This window comes from Bos mutus, chromosome 15 (assembly GCF_027580195.1).
Source record: "Bos mutus isolate GX-2022 chromosome 15, NWIPB_WYAK_1.1, whole genome shotgun sequence".
Lineage (NCBI taxonomy): Eukaryota > Metazoa > Chordata > Mammalia > Artiodactyla > Bovidae > Bos > Bos mutus.
This window is the reverse complement of record NC_091631.1, coordinates 58353898-58372771: the sequence shown is the minus strand read 5'-3', so window position 1 is coordinate 58372771 and position 18874 is coordinate 58353898.

Genomic DNA, 18874 nt, shown 5'->3' with positions numbered 1-18874 from the left:
AAAAAAAATTGAAATCATTCCAAGAATCTTTTCTGACCACAATGCAGTAAGTTTAGATCTCAATTACAGGAAAAAAAAAAAAAAAGACTATTAAAAATTCCAACATATGGAGGCTGAACAACACGCTGCTGAATAACCAACAAATCACAGAAGAAATCAAAAAAGAAATCAAAATTTGCATAGAAATGAATGAACATGAAAACACAACAACCTAAAACCTGTGGGAAACTGTAAAAGTAGTGCTAAAGGGAAGGTTCATAGCAATACAGGCATACCTCAAGAAACAAGAAAAAAGTCAAATAAATAACCTAACTCTACACCTAAAGCAACTGAAAAAGGAAGAAATGAAGAAGCCCAGGGTTAGTAGAAGGAAATAAATCTTAAAAATTAGGGAAGAAATAAATGCAAAAGAAACAAAAAGAGACCATAGCAAAAATCAACAAAGCCAAAAGCTGGTTCTTTGAGAAGGTAAAATTGACAAACCACTAGCCAGACTCATCAAGAAACAAAGGGAGAAAAATAAAATCAATAAAATTAGAAGTGAAAATGGAGAAATCACAACAGAAAACACAGAAATACAAAGGATCGTAAGAGACTACTATCAGCAATTATATGCCAATAAAATGGACAACTTGGAAGAAATGCACAAATTCTTAGAAAAGTACAACTACCCAAAACTGAACCAGGAAGAAATAGAAAATCTTAACAGACCCATCACAAGCACGAAATTGAAACTGTAATCAGAAATCTTCCACAAACAAAAGCCCAGGTCCAGATGGCTTCACAGCTGAGTTCTACCAAAAATTTAGAGAAAGAGCTAACACCTATCCTACTCAAACTCTCCCAGAAAATTGCAGAGGAAGATAAACTTCAAACTCATTCTTTTTTTTTTTTTTTTTTTTTTTTTTTTTTTTTTTTTTATTTTTTTTTTAAAAAAATCACATGCTCCCCATCCTGAACCCTCTCCTCCTCCCAACCTCCCCCTACCATCCCCTGGGCCTTCCCAGCGCTAGCCCAAGCATCCAGCATCGTGCACTGAACCTGGACTGGCATCTCGTTTCATACATGACATTTCACATGTTTCAATGACATTCTCCCAAATCTTCCCACCCTCTCCCACAGAGTCCATAAGACTGTTCTATACATCAGTGTCTCTTTTGCTGTCTCGTACACAGGGTTATCGTTACCATCTTTCTAAATTCCATATAGATGCGTTAGTATACTGTATTTATGTTTTTCCTTCTGGCTTACTTCACTCTGTATAATAGTCTCAGTTTCATCCACCTCATTAGAACTGATTCAAATGTATTCTTTTTAATGGCTGAGTAATACTCCATTGTGCATATGTACCACAGCTTTCTCATCCATTCATCTGCTGATGGACATCTAGGTTGCTTCCATGTCCTGGCTATTATAAACAGTGCTGCGATGAACATTGGGGTACACGTGTCTCTGAGGCCACCATCACCTAATACCAAAACCTGACAAAGATGCCACACAAAAAAAATAAAAAATAAAACTACAGGCTAATATCACTGATGAACATAGAAGAAAAATCCTTAACAAAATTCTAGCAAGCAGAATCAACAACACGTTAATAAGATCATACATCATGACCTTTTGGGCCCAGGGATGCAAGGATTATTCAATATCTGCAAGTCAATCAATGTAATACACCACATTAACAAATTGAAAAATAAAAGCCATATGATTATCTCAATAGATGCAGAGAAAGCCTTTGACAAATTCAACATCCATTTATGATAAAAAAAAACCCTCCAGAAAGCAGGAAAAGAAGGAATATACCTCAACATAATTAAAAAGCTATATATGACAAACCCACAGCAAACATTATCTTCAATGGTGAAAAATTGAAAGCATTTCCTAAAGTCAGGAACAAGACAAGGTGCCCACTTTCACCATTACTATTCAACATAGTTTTGGAAGTTTTTGCCACAGCAATCAGAGCAGAAAAAGAAATAAAAGGAATCAAATTGGAAAAGAAGAAGTAAAACTCTCACTGTTTGCAGATGACATGATCCTCTACATAGAAAACCTAAAGACTCACCAGAAAATTACTAGAACTAATCAATGAATATAGTAAAGTTGCAGGATATAAAATCAACACACAGAAATCCCTTGCATTCCTATACACTAATAATGAGAAAAACAGAAGAGAAATTAAGGAAACAATTCCATTCACCATTGCAACAAAAAAGAATAAAATACTTAGGAATATATCTACCTAAAAAACTAAAGACCTATATATAGAAAACTATAAAACACTGGTGAAAGAAATCAAAGAGGACACTAATAGATGGAGAAATATACCATGTTCATGGATTGGAAGAATCAATATAGTGAAAATAAGTATACTACCCAAAGCAATTTATAGATTCAATGCAATCCCTATCAAGCTACCAACAGTATTCTTCACAGAGCTAGAACAAATAATTTCACAATTTGTATGGAAATACAAAAAACCTCGAATAGCCAAAGCAATCTTGAGAAAGAAGAATGGAACTGGAGGAATCAACCTGCCTGACTTCAGGCTCTACTACAAAGCCACAGTCATCAAGACAGTATGGTACTGGCACAAAGACAGAAATATTGATCAATGGAACAAAATAGAAAGCCCAGAGATAAATCCACACACCTATGGACACCTTATCTTTGACAAAGGAGGCAAGAATATACAATGGATTAAAGACAATCTCTTTAACAAGTGGTGCTGGGAAAACTGGTCAACCACTTGTAAAAAAAATGAAACTAGAACACTTTCTAACACCATACACAAAAATAAACTCAAAATGGATTAAAGATCTAAATGTAAGACCAGAAACTATAAAACTCCTAGAGGAGAACATAGGCAAAAACACTCTCCGACATAAATCACAGCAGGATCCTCTATGACCCACCTCCCAGAATATTGAAAATAAAAGCAAAAAATAAACAAATGGGACCTAATTAAACTAAAAGCTTCTGCACAACAAAGGAAACTATAAGCAAGGTGAAAAAGACAGCCTTCAGAATGGGAGAAAATAATAGCAAATGAAGCAACTGACAAACAACTAATCTCAAAAATATACAAGCAACTCCTACAGCTCAACTCCAGAAAAATAAATGACCCAATCAAAAAATGGGCCAAAAGAACTAAATAGACATTTCTCCAAAGAAGACATACAGATGGCTAACAAACACATGAAAAGATGCTCAACATCACTCATTATCAGAAAATGCAAATCAAAACCACTATGAGTACCATTTCACACCAGTCAGAATGGCTGCAATCCAAAGTCTACAAATAATAAATGCTGGAGAGGGTGTGGAGAAAGGAACCCTCTTACACTGTTGGTGGGAATGCAAACTAGTACAGCCACTATGGAGAACAGTGTGGAGATTCCTTCAAAAACTGGAAATAGCTTACTCCTTGGAAGGAAAGTTATGACCAACCTAGATAGCATATTCAAAAGCAGAGACATTACTTTGCCAACAAAGGTCCATCTAGTCAGTGGTCATGTATGGATGTGAGAGTTGGACTGTGAAGAAAGCTGAGCACCAAAGAATTGATGCTTTTGAACTGTGGTGTTGGAGAAGACTCTTGAGAGTCCCTTGGACTGCAAGGAGATCCAGCAGTCCATTCTGAAGGAGATCAGCCCTGGGATTTCTTTGGAAGGAATGATGCTAAAGCTGAAACTCCAGTACTTTGGCCACCTCATGCAAAGAGTTGACTCATTGGAAGACTCTGATGCTGGGAGGATTAGGGGACTCTGGAGGGAAACAAATAGTTGAATAACAGAGGCAGACGATAGGATTAGTGAGGTAGAAGATAGAATGGTAGAAATAAATGAATCAGAGAGGAAACAAGAAAAATGAATTAAAAGAAATGAGGACAATCTCAGAGACCTCTGGGACAATGTTAAACCCCCCAACATTCGAATCATAGGAGTTCCAAAAGAAGAAGACAAAAAGAAAGACCATGAGAAAATACTTGAGGAGATATAGTTGAAAACTTCCCTAAAATGGGGAAGGAAATAATCACCCAAGTCCAAGAAACCCAGAGAGTCCCAAATAGGATAAACCCAAGGCAAAATACCCCAAGACACATATTAATCAAATTAACAAAGATAAAACACAAAGAACAAATATTAAAAGCAGCAAGGGAAAACAACAAATAACACACAAGGGGATTCCCATCAGGATAACACCTAATCTTTCAATAGAAACTCTTCAAGCCAGGAGAGAATGGCAGGACATACTTAAAGGGATGAAAGAAAATAGCCTACAGCCCAGATTACTGTACCCAGCAAGGATCTCATTCAAATATGAAAGAGAAATCAAAGTCTTTACAGACAAGCAAAAGCTGAGAGAATTCAGCACCACCAAACCAGCTCTCCAACAAATGCTAAAGGATCTTCTCGAGACAGGAAACACAGAAAGGGTGTATAAACTCGAACCCAAAACAATAAAGTAAATGGCAACAGGATCATACTTATCAATAATTACTTTAAATGTAAATGGGTTGAACACCCCAACCAAAAGACAAAGACTGGCTGAATGGATACAAAAACAAGACCCTATTTATGTTGTCTACAAGAGACCCACCTTGAAACAAGGGACACATACAGACTGAAAGTGAAAGGCTGGAAAAAGATACTCCCACATAAATAGAGACCAAAAGAAAGCAGGAGTAGCAATACTCATATCAAATAAAATAGACTTTAAAACAAAGGCTTTGAAAAGAGACAAAGAAGGGCACTACATAATGATCAAAGGATCAGTACAAGAAGATATAACAATTATAAATATATATGTGCCCAATATAGGAGCACTGGAATATGTAAGACAAATGCTAACAAGTATAAAAAGGGAAGTTAACAATAACACAATAATAGTGGGAGACTTTAATACCCCCACTCACACCTACGGATAGATCAACTAATCAGAAAATTAACAAGGAAACACAAACTTTAAATGATACAATAGACCACTTAGACCTAATTGATATCTATAGGACATTTCACCCCAAAACAATGAATCTCACCTTTTTCTCAAGCACACATAGAACGTTCTCCAGGATAGATCACATCCTGGGCCATAAATCTAGCCTTAGTAAATTCAAAAAAAATTGAAATCATTCCAAGAATCTTTTCTGACCACAATGCAGTAAGTTTAGATCTCAATTACAGGAAAAAAAAAAAAAGACTATTAAAAATTCCAACATATGGAGGCTGAACAACACGCTGCTGAATAACCAACAAATCACAGAAGAAATCAAAAAGAAATCAAAATTTGCATAGAAATGAATGAACATGAAAACACAACAACCTAAAACCTGTGGGAAACTGTAAAAGTAGTGCTAAAGGGAAGGTTCATAGCAATACAGGCATACCTCAAGAAACAAGAAAAAAGTCAAATAAATAACCTAACTCTACACCTAAAGCAACTGAAAAAGGAAGAAATGAAGAAGCCCAGGGTTAGTAGAAGGAAATAAATCTTAAAAATTAGGGAAGAAATAAATGCAAAAGAAACAAAAGAGACCATAGCAAAAATCAACAAAGCCAAAAGCTGGTTCTTTGAGAAGGTAAAATTGACAAACCACTAGCCAGACTCATCAAGAAACAAAGGGAGAAAAATAAAATCAATAAAATTAGAAGTGAAAATGGAGAAATCACAACAGAAAACACAGAAATACAAAGGATCGTAAGAGACTACTATCAGCAATTATATGCCAATAAAATGGACAACTTGGAAGAAATGCACAAATTCTTAGAAAAGTACAACTACCCAAAACTGAACCAGGAAGAAATAGAAAATCTTAACAGACCCATCACAAGCACGGAAATTGAAACTGTAATCAGAAATCTTCCCACAAACAAAAGCCCAGGTCCAGATGGCTTCACAGCTGAGTTCTACCAAAAATTTAGAGAAGAGCTAACACCTATCCTACTCAAACTCTCCCAGAAAATTGCAGAGGAAGATAAACTTCCAAACTCATTCTATGAGGCCACCATTACCCTAATACCAAAACCTGACAAAGATGCCACACAAAAAAAATAAATAAATAAAACTACAGGCTAATATCACTGATGAACATAGAAGAAAAATCCTTAACAAAATTCTAGCAAGCAGAATCCAACAACACGTTAATAAGATCATACATCATGGGCTTTTATCCCAGGGATGCAAGGATTATTCAATATCTGCAAGTCAATCAATGTAATACACCACATTAACAAATTGAAAAATAAAAGCCATATGATTACCTCAATCGATGCAGAGAAAGCCTTTGACAAAATTCAACATCCATTTATGATAAAAAAAACCCTCCAGAAAGCAGGAAAAGAAGGAATATACCTCAGCATAATTAAAGCTATATATGACAAACCCACAGCAAGCATTATCTTCAATGGTGAAAAATTGAAAGCATTTCCCCTAAAGTCAGGAACAAGACAAGAGTGCCCGCTCTCGCCACTACTATTCAACATAGTTTTGGAAGTTCACAGCAATCAAAGCAGAAAAAGAAATAAAAGGAATCCAAATTGGAAAAGAAGAAGTAAAACTCCCACTGTTTGCTGATGACATGATCCTCTACATAGAAAACCCTAAAGACTCCACCAGAAAATTACTAGAGCTAATCAATTAATATAGTAAAGTTTCAGGATATAAAATCAACGCACAGAAATCCCTTGCATTCCTATACACTAATAATGAGAAAATAGAAAGAGAAATTAAGGAAAAAATTCCGTTCACCATTGCAACAAAAAGAATAAAATACTTAGGAATATATCTACCTAAAGAAACAAAAGACCTGTATATAGAAAACTATAAAACACTGGTGAAAGAAATCAAAGAGGACACTAATAGATGGAGAACTATACCGTGTTCATGGATCGGAAGAATCAATATAGTGCAAATAAGTATACTACCCAAAGCAAACTATAGATTCAATGCAATCCCTATCAAGCTACCAACAGTATTCTTCACAGAGCTAGAAAAAATAATTTCACAATTTGTATGGAAATACCAAAAACCTCGAATAGCCAAAGCAATCTTGAGAAAGAACAATGGAACTGGAGGAATCAACCTGCCTGACTTCAGGCTCTACTACAAAGCCACAGTCATCAAAACAGTATGGTACTGGCACAAAGATAGAAATATTGATCAATGGAACAAAATAGAAAGCCCAGAGATAAATCCATGCACTTATGGACACCTTTTCTTCAACAAAGGAGGCAAGAATGTACAATAGAGAAAAGACAATCTCTTTAACAAGTGGTGCTGGGAAAACTGGTCAACCACTTATAAAAGAATGAAACCAGAACACTTTCTAACACCATACACAAAAATACACTCAAAATGGATTACGGATCTAAATGTAAGACCAGAAACTATAAAACTCCTAGAGGAGAACATAGGCAAAACACTCTCCGACATAAATCACAGCAGGCTCCTCCATGACCCACCTCCCAGAATATTGAAAATAAAAGCAAAAATAAACAAATGAGACCTAATTAAAATTAAAAGCTTCTGCACAACAAAGGAAACTATAAGCAAGGTGACAAGACAGCCTTCAGAATGGGAGAAAATAATAGCAAATGAAGCAACTGACAAAGAATTAATCTCAAAAATATACAAGCAACTCCTACAGCTCAACTCCAGAAAAATAAATGACCCAATCAAAAAATGGGCCAAAGATCTAAATAGACATTTCTCCAATGTCTAACAAACACATGAAAAGATGCTCAACATCACTCATTATCAGAGAAATGCAAATCAGAGCCACAATGAGGTACCATTTCACACCAGTCAGAATGGCTGCAATCCAAAAGTCTACAAGCAATAAATGCTGGAGAGGGTGTGGAGAAAAGGGAACCCTCTTACACTGTTGGTGGGAATGCAAACTAGTACAGCCACTATGGAGAACAGTGTGGAGATTCCTTCAAAAATTGGAAATAGAACTGCCTTATGACCCAGCAATCCCACTGCTGGGCATACACACCAAGGAGACCAGAATTGAAAGAGACACATGTACCCCAATGTTCATCACAGCACTGTTTATAATAGCCAGGACATGGAAGCAACCTAGATGTCCATCAGCAGATGAATGGATAAGAAAGCTGTGGTACATATACACAATGGAGTATTACTCAGCCATTAAAAAGAATACATTTGAATCAGTTCTAATGAGATGGATGAAACTGGAGCCTATTACACAGAGTGAAGTAAGCCAGAAAGAAAAACACCAATACAGTATACTAATGCATATATACGGAATTTAGGAACATGGTAATGATAACACTGTATGCGAGACAGCAAAAGAGACACAGATGTATAGAACAGTCTTTTGGACTCTGTAGGAGAGGGTGAGGGTGGGATGATATGGGAGAATGGCATTGAAACATGTATATTATCATATGTGAAATAAATCGTCAGTCCAGGTTCGATGCATGATACAGGATGCTCGGGAGTGGTGCACTGGGATGATCCAGAGGGATGATATGGGGAGGGATGTGGGAGGGGGGTTCAAGATGGGGAACACATGTACACCCGTGGCAGATCCATGTCAATGTATGGCAAAACCAATACAATACTGTAATTAGCCTCCAATTAAAATAAATAAATTTAAAAAAATAGAACATAATATGCAAATTCTATTTTAATAAAACTGGAAAAAATTTAATAGAAGTAAAAATTTAAATAAATAAATAAATACACATTACCTGTGACCCAGCCATTTCACTTTGAGAATCTACTCTATAGATGTACTTGCATGCAGATGAAATCATGGATGTCCAAGATTATCTACATTACACTTGATCTTAGCCAAAAGGCCGAGAAACTACCACACAACTGCACTCATCTCACACACTAGCAAAGTAATGCTCAAAATTCTCCAAGCAAGGCTCCAACAGTATGTGAATCATGAACTTCCGGATGTTCAAACTGGATTTAGAAAAGGCAGAGGAACCAGAAATCAAAGTTCCAACATCCGTTGAATCATAAAAAAAGCAAAAGAGTTCCAGAAAAATACCTACTTCTGTTTTACTGATGCCAAAGCCTTTGACTGTGTGGATCACAACGGACATGAGTTTGAGCAAATTCTGGGGGATAGGAAAGGACAGGGAAGCCTGGCATGCTGCAGTCCATGGAGTGGCAAAGAATTAGACACAACTTGGTGACTAAACAGCAACGAAAAACAACAGCTTTCCCTACTCACAACACTTCTGATGCCAGATATGTGGGTTTTCAGACACCAAGCAATTTTCCAGTTTTGGCAGACACCAACTGGATGTCATAGAGTTTCATTCAGTTTTTACACTAACTTCCTGGAGTTCATGCAGACTCTGTAGGTTAAGGGCTCAGTCTCATTAGACTGCCCTCACTTCAGAGGCCCATCACAAGTCCCAGGTACTCACCTGTACATCTGACCAACAGGTAATAAATCAAGAGTTACTATGAGCCCTTCTTGGATTTAATAATTTGCTAGAATGTCTCCTAGAACCCAGGGAAACAGTTGTAAAGGATTCAGCTCAGACACACCCAAATGGAAGAGATGCACAGAGCAAGGAGAAGGAAGTTCCCACACCTTCTTTGGGGCAGCACCCTCCTAACACTTCAATATGTTCACAACCCTTCAATATGTTCAAAACCCTGGATCCTCTCCCCTCCCTAGAAGATTAGGAGTAAGGCTGAAAGTTTTCACTCATGGATCGGTCTTTCTGATGACCAGCACCCATTCTGAAGTTATCCAAGAGCCCATCAAATGTCACTTCCTTAGAGCAAAAGACAATCAGCATCCAGAAAATTCTAACAGATTTAGAAGTTCTGTGCCAGGAACCAGGGTCAAAGACCAAATATTAGAAAGAAAATTTGCTGGGCTTATAAATACAAGAAAAAAAAAATTCTCCTGGCACCCTGAACACTGAGGAAATCACAAAGATTTTAGAAGCTCTGTGTCAAGAATCAAGGACAGATGCCAAGTATATATTTACTATGTCATCATGCTCATTCTTTTCTCCATTTAATAGGCAGCTCACGTAGCACATTTCACCTCTGCCTCCCCATAGAATCCTCTTCCTTTCCTCCTTCACCTAGAGTTAGCGTGTCCCTGGCCCCCTGTGTACTGTGCAGTGGGGCTCAAACCACCAGGTGGCCTTAACTTCTCCTTGCAGCCCTCACTCATAAACAGACATGGAAATAAGAACGGCTTGGAGCAGAGTGTGCCATGCTTCCCACCTTGGCAGGCCTGCTCTGGGGTCCCTCCCACTTGCCTTCTGCACCCTCACCTCCACCCTGACCACCTTACAGCATGTTAGTCATTGAAGCCCCTGCCAAGTTGTCAGGAGATACCCAACCCATGCAGCAGGTGCCCAGTCCTGGAAAGAACGGGGAAGCTGATTTAGAAATGTTGTGGTTGGGAGTATCTGATGGGTGTTCCCCATACAAGATAAAGGAGACAAATACTCATGGTGCCTGTGTTATGTTGGTTTGTGTTTATTCTACCTAAACTTACCCTTGTTTTTCCCTTCCTTCTGAATGGGCTGCTCCAGACCATAAGCAGACCTTACTTCAGCCCAACAATCTGCATGACAGGACATGTGCCGTGTTTCTGAACCCACCAGCAACTGAAGCAAACACAGGCAAAAACCACATCCATCTGCAACAACCATCCACTCACATGTGCAGAAGACTTGTTTCCTTAGAGTAAGAAAACTGACAGTTGGGGATTTCTTTTTTTTTTAATTAATTTTTTAATTGAAGGATAATTGCTGTACAGAATTTTTTGTCAAACCTCACAGCCATAGGTATACATATATGCCCTCCCTTTTGAACTTCCCTCCCATATCCCTCCACATCCCACCTCTCTAGATTGATACAGAGCCCCTGTTTGAGTTTCCTGAGATGTACAGCAAATTCCTATTGGCTATGTATTTTACATATGGTAATGTAAGTTTCCATGTTACTCTTTCCATACATCTCACCCTCCCCTCTCCTCTCCCAATGTCCATAAGTCTATTCTCTATGTCTGTTTCTCCATTGCTGCCCTGTAAATAAATTCTTCAGTACCATTTTTCTAGCTTCTGTATATATGCGTTAGAATACAATATTTACCTTTCTCTTTCTGACTCACTTCACTATGTATAATAGGTTCTAGGTTCATCCACCTCATGAGAACTGACTCAAATGCATTCCCTTTTATGGCTGAGTAATATTCCACTGTGTATATGTACCACAACTTCTTTATCCATTCATCTGTCGATGGACATCTAGGTTACTTCCATGTTCTAGCTATTGAAAAAAGTGCAGCAATGAACAATAGGATACATGTGTCTTTTTCAATTTTGGTTTCCTTGGGGTATATGCCTAGGGGTGGGATTGCTGGGTCATATGGTGATTGTATTCCTAGTTTTTTTTAACGAATCTCCATACCACCTTCCATAGTAGCTGTATCAATTCACATTCCCACCGACAGTGCGAGAACATTCCCTTTTCTCTACACCCTCTCCAGCATTTATTGTTTGTAAACTTTTGATGATGGCCATTCTGACTGGTGTGAGGAGATATCTTATGGTGGCTGTTTTTTTTTTTTTTTTTTTTGTATTTCTCTAATAATAAGCAATGTTGAGCATCTTTTCAAGTGTTTGTTAGCCATCTATATGTCTTCTTTGGAGAAATGTCTGTTTAGGTCTTTTTCCCACTTTTTTGATTGGGTTGTTTGTTTTTCTGGCATTGAGTTGTATGAGCTGCTTATATATTTTGGAAATTAATCCTTTGTCAGTTGTTTCATTTGCTATTATTTTCTCCCATTATGAAGGTTGTTTCCTTTGCTGTGCAGAAGCTTTTAAGTTTAATCAGGTCCCATTTGTTTACTCTTTTTATTTCCATTACTCTAGAAGGTGGGTCATAGAGGATCTTGCTTTAATTTATGTCATCGAGTGTTCTGCCTATATTTTTCTCTAAGAGTTTTATAGTTTCTGGTCTTACATTTAGGTCTTTAATCCATTTTGAGTTTATCTTTGTGTATGGTGTTAGGAAGTGTTCTAATTTCATTCTTTTACATGTAGCTGTCCAGTTTTCCCAGTACCGTTTATTTAAGAGGCTGTTTTTGTCCCATTGTATATTCTTTCCTCCTTTGTAAAAATTAAGGTACCCATAAATGCATGGCTTTATTTCTGACTTTCTTTCTTGTTCCGTTGGTCTATATTTCTGTTTTAGTGCCACTACCATACTGTCTTGATGACTGTAGCTTTGTAGTATAGTCTGAAGTCAGGAAGGTTGATTCCTCCAGCTCCATTCTTCTTTCTCAAGACTGCTTGCCTATTTGGGGTCTTCTGTGTTTCCATATGAATTGTGAAATTTTTTGTTCTAGTTCTGTGGAAAATGCCATTGGTAATTTGATAGGGATCGCATTAAATCCGTAGATTGCATTTGGTAGTATAGTCATTTTCACAATATTGATTCTTCCTACCCAGGAACATGGAATATCTCTCCATCTGTTTATGTCATCTTTGATTCCTTTCATTAGTGTCTTACAATTTTCTGTATACAGTTCTTTTGTCTCTTTAGGTAAGTTTATTCCAAATATTTAATGCTTTATGTTGCAATGGTGAATGGGATTGATTCCTTAATTTCTCTTTCTTATTTTTAAGTTACTATATATGCAAGTGATTTCTGTGTATTGATTATTGTTATATAAATGCAAGTGATTTCTGTGTATTGATTTTGTAGCCTGTGATTTTGCTAAATTCACTGATTAGCTTTAGTAATTTTTTTATACTATCCTTAGAGTTTTCTATATACAGTATCATGTCATCTGCAAACAGTGAGAGCTTTACTTCTTTTCTGATCTGGATTCCTTTTATTCCTTTTTCTTCTCTGATTGTTGTAGCTACTTCTTCCAGGACTAGATTGAATAATAGTGGTGAAAGTGGACACCCTTGTCTTGTTCCTGATTAAAAGGGTAATACCTTCAGTTTTTCATCATTGAGAATAATGTTTGCTCTAGGCCTATCATATATGGCCTTTACTATGTTCAGGTAGGCTCCTTCTATGCCCATTTTTTGAAGAGTTTTAATCTTAAATGGGTGTTGAATTTGTCAAAGGTTTTTCTGCATCTACTGAGATTATCATATGGTTTTTATCTTTCAATTTATTAATCTGATGTATCACATTGATTGATTTGCATATATTGAAGAATCCTTGCATTCCTGGAATAAACCCAACTCTATCGTGCTGTATGAGCTTTTTGATGTGTTGCTGAATTCTGTTTGTTAAAATTTTGTTGAGGATTTTTGCATCTATGTTAATCAGTGATATTGGCCTGTGGTTTTCTTTTTTTGTGTTGTCTTTGTCTGCTTTTGGTATCAGAGTGATGGTGGCCTCATATAATGAGTTTGGAAGTGTTCCTTCCTCTGAAATTTTTTGAAAGAGTTTTAGAAGGATAGGCATTAACTCTTTGTTAAATGTTTGATGGAATTCTCCTGTGAAGCCACCTAGTCCTGGGCTTTTGTTTATTGGGAGATTTTTGATTACAGCTTTAATTTCAGTGCTTGATTGGGTTGTTCATAATTTCTATGTCTTCCTGGTTCACTCTTCAGAGATTGAACTTTTCCAAGAATCTGTCCATTTCTTCCAAGTTATCCATTGTATTGCCATATATTTGTTCATAATAGTCTCTTACACTCCTTTGTATTTATGCATTGTTTGTTGTAACCTCTCCTTTTTCGTTTCTAATTTTGTTGATTTGATTCTTCTCCCTTTTTTTCTTGATGAGTCTGGCTAAAGGCTTGTCAGTTTTGTTTGTCATCTCAAAGAACCAGCTTTTAGTTTGATTAATCTTTACTCTTATTTCTTTCATTTATTTTTCATTTATTTTTGCTCAGATCTTTAAGATTTCTTTCCTTCTATCAATTTTGGGGGTTTTTTGTTCTCCTATTTCCAGTTGTTTTAGGTGTAAAGTTAGGTTGTCTATTCTATGTTTTTTTGTTTCTTGAGGTAGGATTGTATTGCTATAAACTTCCCTCTTAGAACCGTTTTTGCTGCATCCCATAGGTTTTGAGTTGTCGTATTTTCATTGTCATTTGTTTCTATACATTTTTTTAATTTCCCTTTTGATTTCTTCAATAACCTGTTGGTTGTTTAGAAACGTGTTGTTTAATCTCCATGTGTTTGTGTGTTTTGTAGTTTTTTTCTTGTAGTTGATAACTAGTCTCATAGCATTGTTGTTAGAGAAGAGGCTTGATATGATTTCCATTTTCTTAAATTTACTGAGGTTTGATTTGTGACCCAAGATGTGGTCTATCTTGGAGAATGTTCCATGTGCACTTGAAAAGAAAGTGTATTCTTCTGCATTTGAATGGAATGTCCTGAAAATATCAATGAAATCCACCTTATCTAATGTATCATTTAAGACTCATGTTTCCCTACTAATTTTCTGTTTCCATGATCTGTCCATTGGTCTGAGTGGGATGTTAAAGTCTCCTACTATTATTATGTTACTGTCAATTTCTCCTTTTATGCCTATTAGTGTTTGTCTTATGCATTGAGGTACACCTATGTTGGGTGCACAGATATTTACAATTGTTGAGTCTTCCTCTTGGATTGATCCCTTGATCATTATGTAGTGTCCTTTCTTATCTCTTGTAATCTTCTTTATTTTAAGGTCTATCTTGTCTGATATGAGGATTGCTACTCCAGCTCTCTTGCTTCCCATTTGCATGGAATATATTTTTCCATCCTCTCACTTTCAGTCTATATTTGTCTTGAGGTCTGAAGTGGGCTTCTTGTAGGCAATATATATATAGGTCATGTTTTTGTACCTATTCAGCCAGTCTGTGTCTTTTGGTTAGAGCATTTAATCCATTTACACTTAAAGTAATTATTGATATATATGTTCCTATTGCCATTTTATTAATTGTTTGGGGTTTGTTTTTATAGATCTTTTTCTTCTCTTGTATTTCTTGACTATATAAATCCCTTTAACATTTGTTGTAAAGCTGATTTGGTGGTACTGGACTCTCTTAACTTTTGCTTGCCTGAAAAGCTTTTAATGTCTCCATCAATTTTGAATGAGATCCTTGCTGGATACAGTAATTTTGGTTGTAGATTTTCCCCTTTCAGTACTTTAAATATATCCTGCCACTCCCTTCTGGTCTGCAGAATTTCTACTGAAAGATCAGCTGTTAAGCATATGGGGTTTCCCTTGTATGTTACTTGTTGCTTCTCACTTGCTGCTTTTAATATTCTTTCTTTGTGTTTACTCTATGTTAGTTTGATTAGCATCTTGGCTTCTTTCTGAAGAGTTTATCAGAAGACTTGTTTCTCAAGGGTCTATCCTGAATGGGACTCTTTGTGCCTCTTGAGCTTGATTTACAATTTCCTTTTCCATATTGGGGAAATGTTCAGCTCTTCAAAATTTTTCTCATAGCCTTTCTTTTTCTCTTCTTCTTCTGGGACCCCTATAATTTGAATATTGGTGCATTTGATCTTGTCCCAGAGGTCTCCAAGACTATCCTCAGTTGTTTTCATTCTTTTTTACTGTATTCTGCTCTTCAGAAGTTATTTCCACCATTTTATCTTCTAGCTCACTGATTCGTTCTTCTGCCTCAGATATTCTGCTATTGATTCCTTCTAGAGTATTTTTAATTTCAGTAATTGTATTGTTTGTCTCTGTATGTTTATTCTTTAATTCTTCCAGGTCTTGGTTCATTGATTCTTGCATTTTCTCCATTTTGTTTTCAAGGTTTTTGATCATCTTTACTACCATTATTCTGAATTCTTTTTCAGGTAGTTTGCTTATTTCCTCTTCATTTATTTTGGACTTCTATGTTTCTAGTTTGCTCCTTCATTTGTGTAGTATTTCTCTGCATTTTCATTATTTTTTTTTAACTTATTGTGTTTGAGGTCTCCTTTTCCCAGGCTTCAAGATTGAATTCTTTCTTCCTTTTGGTTTCTGTCCTCCTAAGTTTGATCCAGTGGTTTGTGTAAACTTAATATAAGGTGAGATTTGTGCTGAGATTTTGTTTGTTTATTTGTTTTTCCTCTGATGGGCAAGGCTGAGCGAGGTGGTAATCCTATTTGTTGATGATTTGTTGTTGTTGTTGTTCTTTTTGTTGTTTAAATGAGGCATTCTACACAGGGTGCTACTGGTGGTTGGGTGATGCTGGGTCTTATATTCAAATGGCTTCCTTTGTGTGAGTTCTCACTACTTGATACTCCCTAGGGTTAGCTCTCTGGTAGTCTAGGGTCTTGGAGTCAGTGCTCCCACTCCAAAGGCTCAGGGCTTGACCTCTGGTCAAGAACGAAGATTCCAGAAGTGGTTTGTTATTGTATTGTGAGATTTAAACAAATATCCAGAAACAAGAAACAAAGATGAACCCCAGGCAAATGGATGTTACAAAATCAGACAAATAATAATTAAAATAATGGAATATATACATATACATCTATGAGCAAAGTCAAAACTGTCCAACAAAAATAAAGTACAGTAGATTGACCAGGCAATCAAAGGAAATCAAAAATTATATTTACCAATTAAGAACAAAACTGACTAAAGCACAAACTGGAAAACAAAACTAGAGCAAGGTGCCAAGTGGGGAATAAAGCAATGAAAACAAAACTAACAAATATGTTGAGAGGAAAGGAAAGAAATAAAGAATAGACAGAATAGACATGCAAAGTTAAATAGAAGTAGATGAAGAAGATTTATATACATTAAAGATTAACTGCAAGAGGGAAAAACAGAAGGGAAGGCAAACAAAGGAATAAATGTAGAAAAAAATAATAGGTCTTTAAAAATTATAAAAAGAGAAAAGAAAAAAAATGGAAAAAGAAAGAAAAAAGGGGGGAAAAGGAAAACTCTACATAACGCAAAAGCCCAATGTAGAGGCAGAGGTTTATAACAACAATGAAAAATGTGACTGAATATACACATATACCCATAAGCAAAATCAAAACAGTCCAACAAAAATAAAATACAATAGATTGACCCAGCTAACAAAGGAAACCAAAAATGATATCTACCAGAACAAAACTAACTAAAGCAAAAACTGGAAAACAAAACTAAAGCAAGGTGCCTACTGGGGAATAAAGCAATGAAAATAAAACTAACAAACATATTGAGAGGAAATAAAAGAAAGAAAGAATAGATAGGCAAAGTTAAATAGAGGTAGATAAAGAAGATTTATATACATTAAAGATTAACTGCAAGGGGAAAAGAACAGTAGGGAAAGAAAACAAAGGAATAAATGTAGAAAAATAATAATAGGTTTAAAAAATTTTAAAAGAAAAAAGGGGGGGACTCCACATAACTGCAAAAGTGGCAGAGGTTTATAACAACAATAAAAAATATGACTGAGGAAAATAAAAGCTCAAAAGCTTAATTAGATTTCATAGCGCCAATAAAATGAACAACTACAACAGAGTGGGAGGAAAGGAAGAAAAAGAAAAAAATCCAAAAGAATCTACAGAACAAGTCAAAACATAAGAATAATAAATGTTTTTCTAAGTCACTGCTGTCAGAGTCCTTTCCCTCCCTGGGAGTCACAGTACACCTTGCCTCCCTAGGATGCCCTCCAACACTGTGCTGATCTCTGGACCTGCTGTGGGGGCAGCTCAGATTCTAATCTGGTCCTATTCCTATGTGTTCTTGCCTCCAATGTCTACAGCTATCAAAAGTAGTGTGTTTTCTTTTGTGGGAGCTCTAAATAACCTTTTATATAACCTATAGACACAGAGTCTGGTTAGTTGGTTGTGTGGATTTAATCTGCAGCTTGCACAGCTGGTGGGAAGGTTTTAGATCTTCTTCCTTAGCCACACTGCCCCTGGTTTCAATTGTGGTTTTATATCCACCTCTGCATATGGGTCATGCACTGGGTTTGCTCCTGAGGCTGCCCTGGAGGACTTGGGTTTGCCCCTGTGAGGGCCAGGTATGGAGGTGGTGCAGCTGCTTGGGTTGCAGGGGTTCTGGCAGCACGAGGTACTCAGGGGAGTTGGTGGCTAGGGTAGCAGGAAATACAGTGCTCTAGAAGGGTATGGAAACCACTATTGGCCAATATGCTTCAGTATTGTTGCCTGGAGACCCCCCCCTCCCTGACAGAGAAGCCTGGTGTGCCAGTCTACAGGGTCCCAAAGAGTTGGACACTACTGAAGTGACCCTGAGAGCATAGATGCAAGACTTTTTTAGCCTGTGGCAGCTCTGCCCCAGTGAGAGTTGAGCGTTAAGATGGTGCAGCTGCTTGGTTTGTGGGGACTCTGGCAGCACCAAGTGTGCTGGGATATGGACTGCTTCTGCCGCAGGAGTTATGGTCCTCTCAGAGTCTTTTTTCAAGCCTCTTGTAGATGGCAATCAGAAGGCCTCTTTGGCCAGTCTTTCTCTGTAGCTCCACCCATTCAAGCACTTAGAGGGCCCCCTTGCCTGGGGTCCTACTCTGTAGTTCAGTGCACCAAGCACTTAAGGGAGCATCCTGGCTGGGGTCCTGTTCTGTAGTTCAGTGCATCAGGCATTTGATGAGCCAGCTTCTCTATTGTTCAGCTGCTGATGCTGGTGTGTGGGGAGAGAGAGGCTATGGTGATGGCTCCACCCCCTACATGTGACTCAACAGTATCACCTTGCTTCCATGGCTGCCTGGCTTTCCTCCACAGTCATTCCCACCACAGCCTCCTCCCTCATATCCTCTCAATTCATCTCTCTGCAGTCGACAGCAGCCCTCACCCTGGGATTGCTACGCAATCCCTAAATTCTAGCTCCCAGCCACTGTGCCTTCCAGGGGACCTGCATCCCTGTCCAGGGTACGTATGGCTGTGGCGAGGACTGTCTGGTTCTCATTCCGTTTAGGCTGCCACAGATCAGCTGTTACCCTCTCAGCCTTAA